This window comes from Palaemon carinicauda, unplaced genomic scaffold, assembly GCF_036898095.1.
Source record: "Palaemon carinicauda isolate YSFRI2023 unplaced genomic scaffold, ASM3689809v2 scaffold1140, whole genome shotgun sequence".
Classification (NCBI taxonomy): Eukaryota; Metazoa; Arthropoda; class Malacostraca; order Decapoda; family Palaemonidae; genus Palaemon; species Palaemon carinicauda.
Genome location: NW_027168639.1, coordinates 22,501 through 32,500, shown reverse-complemented (window position 1 = coordinate 32,500; position 10,000 = coordinate 22,501). Strand labels below are relative to the sequence as shown.

General features: G+C 34.1%; 1 long non-coding RNA gene across 1 annotated transcript; it reads left to right on the top strand.

Moving 5' to 3' along the window:
* The first annotated feature begins 3,361 nt into the window (after positions 1 to 3,361).
* On the top strand, positions 3,362 to 6,110 carry LOC137635337 (uncharacterized). The gene is made up of 3 exons (XR_011042651.1): positions 3,362 to 4,421; positions 4,744 to 4,823; positions 4,968 to 6,110. It is a non-coding gene; the product is annotated as an uncharacterized lncRNA (long non-coding RNA).
* Positions 6,111 to 10,000: the final 3,890 nt, after the last annotated feature.

Sequence of the window (10,000 nt, the reverse complement as noted above, 5' to 3'; positions counted from 1 at the left end):
ATTTACTTTTTGGCTTGGAAGAGAATTTAGATGAGCAAGGTAAATCACTGGATAATATTAAATTTCCTATGACTTCATGTTTCAAGTCTAGTGTTAGATGTATTGGAAGTGCAGAGGATCCTACAATCTGTATTTTAGATCATGATGGCAGGATCAGCGAGCATAAATTGAAAAAAGCTACTGATCATATTTTAGAGCGAGAATGCTCATATTATTTGCACAAAGATAGAACTGACTTAGATGGGGAGAGCACTGAACATAATAAGAAATTAGTTAGGTATTTACTTAATAATATACAAAGAGATGAAAAAGGCAGGTTGGTAATGCCACTTTTATGGAATGGTCGTGTTTCTCATTTGCTGGGAAAGAACACAAATTTAGCAAAGCAAATTTTGAAATCTAACCTAAAGAAATTATCGAAGAATGATGAATTTTTGAGATTAATGGATGATAACATAAAGACTCAGGTAGCTCAAAACTTAATTGAAAGAATTGATAATTTGGATAAGTTTTGTGAAGAACACCCAGAGTACAGTTTTTTGCCGCACATGGGAATATTTAAGTTAGACCGCAGTACTACTAAATGCCGAATGGTTTTTCTCTCTAATTTGTGTGAAAAACAAAGTAATGGCTCCCCCTCTATTAGCCACAATCAGGCAATGTGGGCTGGCCCTTGTATTAATCAGAAATTGTCTACTGCCTTGCTACTTTTAAGGTTTGATTCTCATTTATTGTGCTTTGATTTAAAGAAAGCTTTCCAGCAGATAGCATTAAATGAAACTGATCAAAGTAAATTATTATTCTTTTGGTTTAAAAATGTAAGTAAAGGAGATTTTACCATTATAGCATACAAGAATCTTCGTCTAAGTTTTGGGCTAAGGTGCAGCCCAACAATATTGATGATTGGTTTGTACAAAATATTGATGCTAGACACAGAAGGTGATTTGGACAACTTAAAGAAATTGAAGAAACTTATTTACTCTTTGATATACATGGATAATGGTGCGTTCACTGCAAATGATTCTGAAAGCTTACACTGGGGTTTTGATAACTTGGATAACCTTTTTAATCCATATAAATTTGAATTACAACAATTCGTTACCAATGATGTTATGCTCCAAGAAAAAATAGATAAGAATTTGGATGAAGTCACTCCTGATGTAGTAAAAATATTTGGTTTAAAGTGGAACCGAATAACAGATTGTATTTCCTCTCCTAAACTTGAGCTAGACTCTAAAGCAAACACTAAGAGACTGATATTGAAAAGCATTGCTTCAAATTTTGATCCATATAATTTCAATGGACCTATTTTAAACAGAGCTCGTTTATTTATGCATGAACTTCAATTAAACACTTCTCTAGGATGGGATACAGAATTGTCCATTGAGCAACAACGAGAATGGCGTAACATAGCCAAACAAGTTAACATGACTCCTCCAATTGAGGTACCTAGATTTGTCGGGGAGAGAAATGGGTCATATCGTTTAATTGCATTTACTGACAGCAGTAAAATAATCTATGGGACAACAATTTTTATTCAGTGCATAGAAACTAAGCAAGTCAGTTTTGTTCTAGCAAAGAATCGCTTGGTTAACAAGCAGTTAGAAAGCAAAAGTATTCCATCTCTAGAATTCCAAGGGATAGTTTTGGGAACAGAAACATTGTTGGATTTGAGTAAGGATTTGGCAGGTCCTCAGTGCCCTAAACCTATTAGAATTGTAGAATCAGTACTGTATACGGATATCATTGTTTCACTGAGCTGGATTAATTCTTATGTGAACAAATTAGATAAAATGAATAAAAGGAGTGTCTTTATCATGAATCGTTTGGATCACATTCAAAGGACCTGTGAAAATAACCCAGTTAGATTTTGTTTTGTCAGTGGTATCTTGAACCCGGCAGATTGTATAACTAGGCCTATGTCGTACAAACAGCTTTTGAAAACTAATTATTTCACTGGCCCAGAATTTTTAAGATGTGAAAGGGATGAACTGTGCAGTAATGCTGACACATTTGATATAGTTTTACCCAATCCAAATTTTAATCCATTGAATGAAAATTCCTTCTCAATTTCTGCATCTAAATTAAGTGAATCACAAGTCTTAGCAGAATCAAACCCTGAACATTTAGTCGTCCTGGACAAGTGTTCCAGTTTCTCTAAGCTTGTTAGAATTCACGAGTACGTTCTTAAATTCATTGCTTTGCTCAAAAGAAGAGCAAACTCAGTTTCTTTTAACTTTGGTGATGCATCCTCCTTTCATTTGGAAGCTACTAGACATATCATAAGGAATGATCAGAGAATCTGGTATGGTGAAGTTTTCCAGTATTTAGAAAACAGAAATAAGAGAGTAAAGGATATTCCTAATATTATTGCTCAACTTAATGTATACATTGATGATCATGGACTCTTAAGAATTAGAAGTAAGATGCCTAAATGGAGAAAAGATACTTTTGTCAACTTTCCTATTTTGCTTCACAAACACAGTAAGTTAACTCGGTTAGTAATAGAAGATTTTCATGAGAAATTCTCTCATGCTGGTGTTTATTCCCTTTTGTCAGAGATGAGAAAAAAGTTTTGGATTCCACATTACTTTTCAGTAGTAAAAAAGGTCATCAAAGAATGTGTCATTTGTAAGAGATTCAAAGAGAGAACGGTTAAGGTCAATCAAAGTGCCTATCGCGATTTTAGGATTGACCCTCCCTCTATACTATTCAAGTATATTTTTATTGATCATTTTGGACCGTATAACGTTAAGCTTAATGGTAAAAAGAGCAAAGTTTGGGTTCTATGTTTAACTTGTCTCTGGTCGAGGGCAATTAATTTAAAAATTTGTTTAGATCTCACTACAAAAGAATTTTTAAGAGCTTTTCAAATGCATTCATATCAGTATGGAATCCCTCAACTAGTCTTGTCAGATCTTGGATCTCAGTTGGTAGCTGGAGCTAATGTGGTCACTAATTTCCTGGGTGATCCTGAGAGTCAGGCATATTTTGAAGAAAATGGTGTAAAGTCAATTAAGTTTCAGCAGTATCCAAAGGGATGTAACAAATCAGGAGGACTTGTTGAGACTTGTGTTAAGATGAGTAAGCGTTTAATCTATGGAGCATTAAGAAATAATGTGTTAGACTTCCGTGATTTTGAGTTTTTTGTAGAGCAAACCGTTCACTTAGTTAACAGGCGCCCTATTGCCTTCAAAGAAGGGTTGAGAGACAGTATCACAGATGAAGTGCCTGATGCATTTACACCAGAAATATTAATTCATGGACATGAATTGTTGTCTATTAACATTATTCCTGACTTGCAGGGCAATCCAGATGAAGATCTGAACTGGACGGCAGATGATCATGTTGGCAAAGTTTTAGACAAGTATCAAAAACTTAGAAATGTGAGGTCTCGACTTATTAACATTTATAATTCAGAATTTATAGCACACTTAGTGTCATAAGCTACAGACGAAAGGAGCAGATATAAACCAGTGATACATAAAAGAATTCAAATAGGTTATATTGTTCTGTTAAAAGAACCGCACATGAAACCTTCAAATTACCCAATGGGTATTGTTAAAAAAGTAAAATTAAATGACTTGGATGAAGTAACTGACATAGCTGTGTTTAAGGGAGCTTCTCGTGAAACTGTAAGACGGCATGTTACTTCAGTAATACCTCTCTTAAGCCCTGTGACTAATGACAGTGAAGAAAAGGCAGATATTAAAGAGGACAGTAGTACACACCAAAGAAAAAAGAGAGAGGCTGCTGTCATTAGTGAGGCAAGAACAAGAGATATGTTGAGAAATTAGTATGTAGTATATATTTGGGTGTTGGTAATTTTTATTTTTTCTCCTTAGAATGTTACTTAATTTTGTAACATTACCTTTACCATTCGAATTTTGACTAAATTCGAATCCCCCCTTTGGAGTGTTGAAGAATTATTTTATATACTAATTCTGTAGAAAATTTATAAAATTGTGTATATGTATATTTATTTATGTTCATATTTGTTTCATCCTTGAAACCCCCCTTTTGCCATACAAAGCAAAATCAAAAAGAAATACTGGGAGTTTCAAGGATAATATGCTCAGTCCATAGATGGCTCTGCTGGCTGTATTTTAATATTTGCAGTTCCTGATTCCATCATCCTTGGGAAAAGATTTTCACCTACTGGTAATGAGGGAAGTGTGAGGAGGCAGATCAGTGATATTGGCCATATTGGATATATTGGATAATATTTTATTCGAGTGTAGAAGTGCTATGAAGATGGAGTAGCACTTCAATTTAAAGCCACCTCTCCTGCAATTGCTTACCACGAGTGCTACCATGAAGAGTGCAATATCAAGATGTCTGAATACATAGTTCTCAACAATGGGATCTTCTGCTGCTCTTCAATTTGCATTGGGATTTTAAGGATAAGGCCTACCAACCCCGTAAGTTTCCTATGATTTTGTGGCATATGGTTCAACTTTGGTTAGGGGGTTATAATATTTGAAATGAATATTAATTATTCAAGTCTTCAACCCTAATTATAAATTTTCTATGGATTTTAAGCTCATTATAAAATTACTAGTGTTATTTCTAGCTTAATTTCAAATCATTGTTTTGTGCATAGAATAGCCTAGTGGGTGTTCAAATTTGCTTAAATCGATATACCGTGTCAGATTCTATTTTCCTGAGTTTGTTTTTTCATATGTAATTTAATATTACTTAACTTAGAATTTTAGTGAGCCTAATTTTTTCATTTGTTACTAGGTTAGGTTACTTGTGCTTGCTGGAAGGTAGCCTAGTATCATCGGCTTCAGTTATCTTCCTGGTCTTGGCAAATTTATTAGGTACCTAGTTCAGTTGTATGTAATGTTGTATTGGTATATTTGTACTTGATGTTATATATTGTATATTATTCATTATTGTTTATAAAGGGAATTTAGATGAATTTTACATTAGGTTTTTGATGGAAATTTTCTCGTGGTTTGCAGAATCCATAGTTTTCAAAAACAGGCAAGAGTTGAGTGGGTTCTACCACAGGCAGTCACTAGTGATTGAGGATTCCACTTCAGCCATCAGAGTTCCATTGCTTTGCCATATTTAATATTTATTCAATATAAATAAAGAATCTAATATTTTTAATTTCAAAGTTTCTTTATCCAATATTGACATTAAAGTTATTGTTACTCTGCTCTCGCTGCTCTTGTTATAAATTTATATTCTGTTTATGTTTTTGAAATGGCGCCCAACGTGGGGCTCTGAAGGCTGTCTCAATACTGGTGGCACTTGGGTAGCATTGTAGGAGTGGTGGTTTTTATTTGGATTATTGTTGTTATTATTGATCAGTATACCGAATACTATAATTATCATAAATTTTTTCTTTTGTTAGGCTGCATTGACGTTTAGAATTAAATTTTTCTATAATCATGACAGACATTAGGCTTCTTGTTATGAGTCGGAAGTACATCCGCTATCAAGTCACTAGACAATTTAATGAAAGGCATAAATTTTCGCAGTATAATAGCTCACAAAAGTTAAATCTTGTTGAAAAACTTAAGAATTTTAAGGAAGAACTTAAAGGGTTTGATAGTAAAGTCATATCTTTGAAGTGGTCAGAGAGCGAAGATGAAAATGAAATGGAAATTGAATTTAGCTCTTGTCAGGAATATAAAGATAAAATTTCTGAAATGTTGCTGCTCTTAGAGGTTAATGTTAATGGAAGCACAAGTGAAAATCTGAATGAAACTCCTCTTAGTCGTCTTAAAAGTCCAGTAGCACCTTTGCCTAAATTTAAGAGTTCTGATGATGAAAGTTTGGAATTATTCTTACAGCAGTTTGAGGAAACTACTAGAAAGTTTTCTTACACAGATTATGATAGGTTGTTGTTACTTAAACAGCAGGTTTCTGGCAAGGCTTTACTTTTGATAGACTCTTTAGAAGCAGACAAACAAGGTTATTCCCATGCAAAGGAACTCTTAAAAACAGCTTTTGCCTCTGTTCCAACTCAAAAGTTTAATGTGATGAAACAACTTCAAGAGCTGAAGTTAGGTTATGATTCAGAACCCTTTCAGTATATTAGTAATATTAGAAAATTACAAGAAGCTGTTAAGACTTTGAAAATGGATATAGATGATGTTTTGCATTACTTTTTCCTAAGAGGAATGAATGAAACTTTCAGAAATCAGTTGATACAAATTACTAACAATTCAAAGCCCACTACAAGTGAAATTGTTGATAACTTTTTTGAAGCCAATGAACGGTATCAGAATGCAAATAAACTTGGTAAATTAAGTAAAAGTAAACTGCCTTCTGCTGAAAGGCATCAAGATAAACTGGGATTGAGTAAAAGTTCAAACTTAGCAGCAGAGGTTAATTTTAAAAGCTCCAATCCTTTTAATTCTTGCACACTTTGTAGTGATAAGGTTAATGGTGATCATCCAATCCATAAGTGCCCTAATTTCGCTACTGCTAAGGAAAAGATAGCTAGGTTGAGCATTTTGAATGGTTGCACTAAATGTGCAAGAATCGAGCATTTGGATAGCTTGTGTCATTTTAGATTTTCCAGAAAGTGTAAACATTGTCAGGGATGGCATTTCTCCTTTCTTTGCCTGTCAGATAATCATGAAAGTTCCGAGGTCAGAGATTTGGTGCGTAATCCTAAAAAAGCAGTTCCTAACCCTAAGCAAAACGAGAAGAGTAAATCAAAAGATGTTCAAAATAGTACACAGAATGGGGTAGTTTGTCCAGGTAGTTCCTTTCAGAGTAAGGGGGGCATAAATTCAATTTTACCCACATTTTCTTGTACTTTGGGCCCTAGTAAAATAAGAGGATTGAAGGATTCAGGTAGCCAAGCTAATTTCATTTCTGAGTGTGCTTTAGAAGGTCAGTGTTTCAAAGTTGTGAAAGATAATTTTGATCTTGTTGTCAATGGGTTTAATGGAGCAAAATGCTATCGAACCAAGATAGTTCAAATTTCTGTTAAGATTGGGGAGACAGCGCATAATATAGAAGCTATTTGTGTCCCAGGTATTGATATAAATTTGAATTTACCCGGCCTTGGTAAAGTTGTTAGAAGTTTTAGAAATTATGGTTATAAGCTTTTAGATGAGTTTCTTGATGAGGCTAGAGAAGACATATCAAACATTCAGTTTGTCCTGGGGGCAAATTCAGCTCATTGTCTCATGGAAAAGATGGTTAGTTTTGGTCATAGTGGTCAGTGTGTGTACTATGAAACAAGATTTGGCATTATGTTAATAGGAAACATAGAGAAATTAATTGCAAATTTGACATTTCTCCCTAGCCTGCATGATGATACTCATTTACTTTTTGGCTTGGAAGAGAATTTAGATGAGCAAGGTAAATCACTGGATAATATTAAATTTCCTATGACTTCATGTTTCAAGTCTAGTGTTAGATGTATTGGAAGTGCAGAGGATCCTACAATCTGTATTTTAGATCATGATGGCAGGATCAGCGAGCATAAATTGAAAAAAGCTACTGATCATATTTTAGAGCGAGAATGCTCATATTATTTGCACAAAGATAGAACTGACTTAGATGGGGAGAGCACTGAACATAATAAGAAATTAGTTAGGTATTTACTTAATAATATACAAAGAGATGAAAAAGGCAGGTTGGTAATGCCACTTTTATGGAATGGTCGTGTTTCTCATTTGCTGGGAAAGAACACAAATTTAGCAAAGCAAATTTTGAAATCTAACCTAAAGAAATTATCGAAGAATGATGAATTTTTGAGATTAATGGATGATAACATAAAGACTCAGGTAGCTCAAAACTTAATTGAAAGAATTGATAATTTGGATAAGTTTTGTGAAGAACACCCAGAGTACAGTTTTTTGCCGCACATGGGAATATTTAAGTTAGACCGCAGTACTACTAAATGCCGAATGGTTTTTCTCTCTAATTTGTGTGAAAAACAAAGTAATGGCTCCCCCTCTATTAGCCACAATCAGGCAATGTGGGCTGGCCCTTGTATTAATCAGAAATTGTCTACTGCCTTGCTACTTTTAAGGTTTGATTCTCATTTATTGTGCTTTGATTTAAAGAAAGCTTTCCAGCAGATAGCATTAAATGAAACTGATCAAAGTAAATTATTATTCTTTTGGTTTAAAAATGTAAGTAAAGGAGATTTTACCATTATAGCATACAAGAATCTTCGTCTAAGTTTTGGGCTAAGGTGCAGCCCAACAATATTGATGATTGGTTTGTACAAAATATTGATGCTAGACACAGAAGGTGATTTGGACAACTTAAAGAAATTGAAGAAACTTATTTACTCTTTGATATACATGGATAATGGTGCGTTCACTGCAAATGATTCTGAAAGCTTACACTGGGGTTTTGATAACTTGGATAACCTTTTTAATCCATATAAATTTGAATTACAACAATTCGTTACCAATGATGTTATGCTCCAAGAAAAAATAGATAAGAATTTGGATGAAGTCACTCCTGATGTAGTAAAAATATTTGGTTTAAAGTGGAACCGAATAACAGATTGTATTTCCTCTCCTAAACTTGAGCTAGACTCTAAAGCAAACACTAAGAGACTGATATTGAAAAGCATTGCTTCAAATTTTGATCCATATAATTTCAATGGACCTATTTTAAACAGAGCTCGTTTATTTATGCATGAACTTCAATTAAACACTTCTCTAGGATGGGATACAGAATTGTCCATTGAGCAACAACGAGAATGGCGTAACATAGCCAAACAAGTTAACATGACTCCTCCAATTGAGGTACCTAGATTTGTCGGGGAGAGAAATGGGTCATATCGTTTAATTGCATTTACTGACAGCAGTAAAATAATCTATGGGACAACAATTTTTATTCAGTGCATAGAAACTAAGCAAGTCAGTTTTGTTCTAGCAAAGAATCGCTTGGTTAACAAGCAGTTAGAAAGCAAAAGTATTCCATCTCTAGAATTCCAAGGGATAGTTTTGGGAACAGAAACATTGTTGGATTTGAGTAAGGATTTGGCAGGTCCTCAGTGCCCTAAACCTATTAGAATTGTAGAATCAGTACTGTATACGGATATCATTGTTTCACTGAGCTGGATTAATTCTTATGTGAACAAATTAGATAAAATGAATAAAAGGAGTGTCTTTATCATGAATCGTTTGGATCACATTCAAAGGACCTGTGAAAATAACCCAGTTAGATTTTGTTTTGTCAGTGGTATCTTGAACCCGGCAGATTGTATAACTAGGCCTATGTCGTACAAACAGCTTTTGAAAACTAATTATTTCACTGGCCCAGAATTTTTAAGATGTGAAAGGGATGAACTGTGCAGTAATGCTGACACATTTGATATAGTTTTACCCAATCCAAATTTTAATCCATTGAATGAAAATTCCTTCTCAATTTCTGCATCTAAATTAAGTGAATCACAAGTCTTAGCAGAATCAAACCCTGAACATTTAGTCGTCCTGGACAAGTGTTCCAGTTTCTCTAAGCTTGTTAGAATTCACGAGTACGTTCTTAAATTCATTGCTTTGCTCAAAAGAAGAGCAAACTCAGTTTCTTTTAACTTTGGTGATGCATCCTCCTTTCATTTGGAAGCTACTAGACATATCATAAGGAATGATCAGAGAATCTGGTATGGTGAAGTTTTCCAGTATTTAGAAAACAGAAATAAGAGAGTAAAGGATATTCCTAATATTATTGCTCAACTTAATGTATACATTGATGATCATGGACTCTTAAGAATTAGAAGTAAGATGCCTAAATGGAGAAAAGATACTTTTGTCAACTTTCCTATTTTGCTTCACAAACACAGTAAGTTAACTCGGTTAGTAATAGAAGATTTTCATGAGAAATTCTCTCATGCTGGTGTTTATTCCCTTTTGTCAGAGATGAGAAAAAAGTTTTGGATTCCACATTACTTTTCAGTAGTAAAAAAGGTCATCAAAGAATGTGTCATTTGTAAGAGATTCAAAGAGAGAACGGTTAAGGTCAATCAAAGTGCCTATCGCGATTTTAGGATTGACCCTCCCTCTAT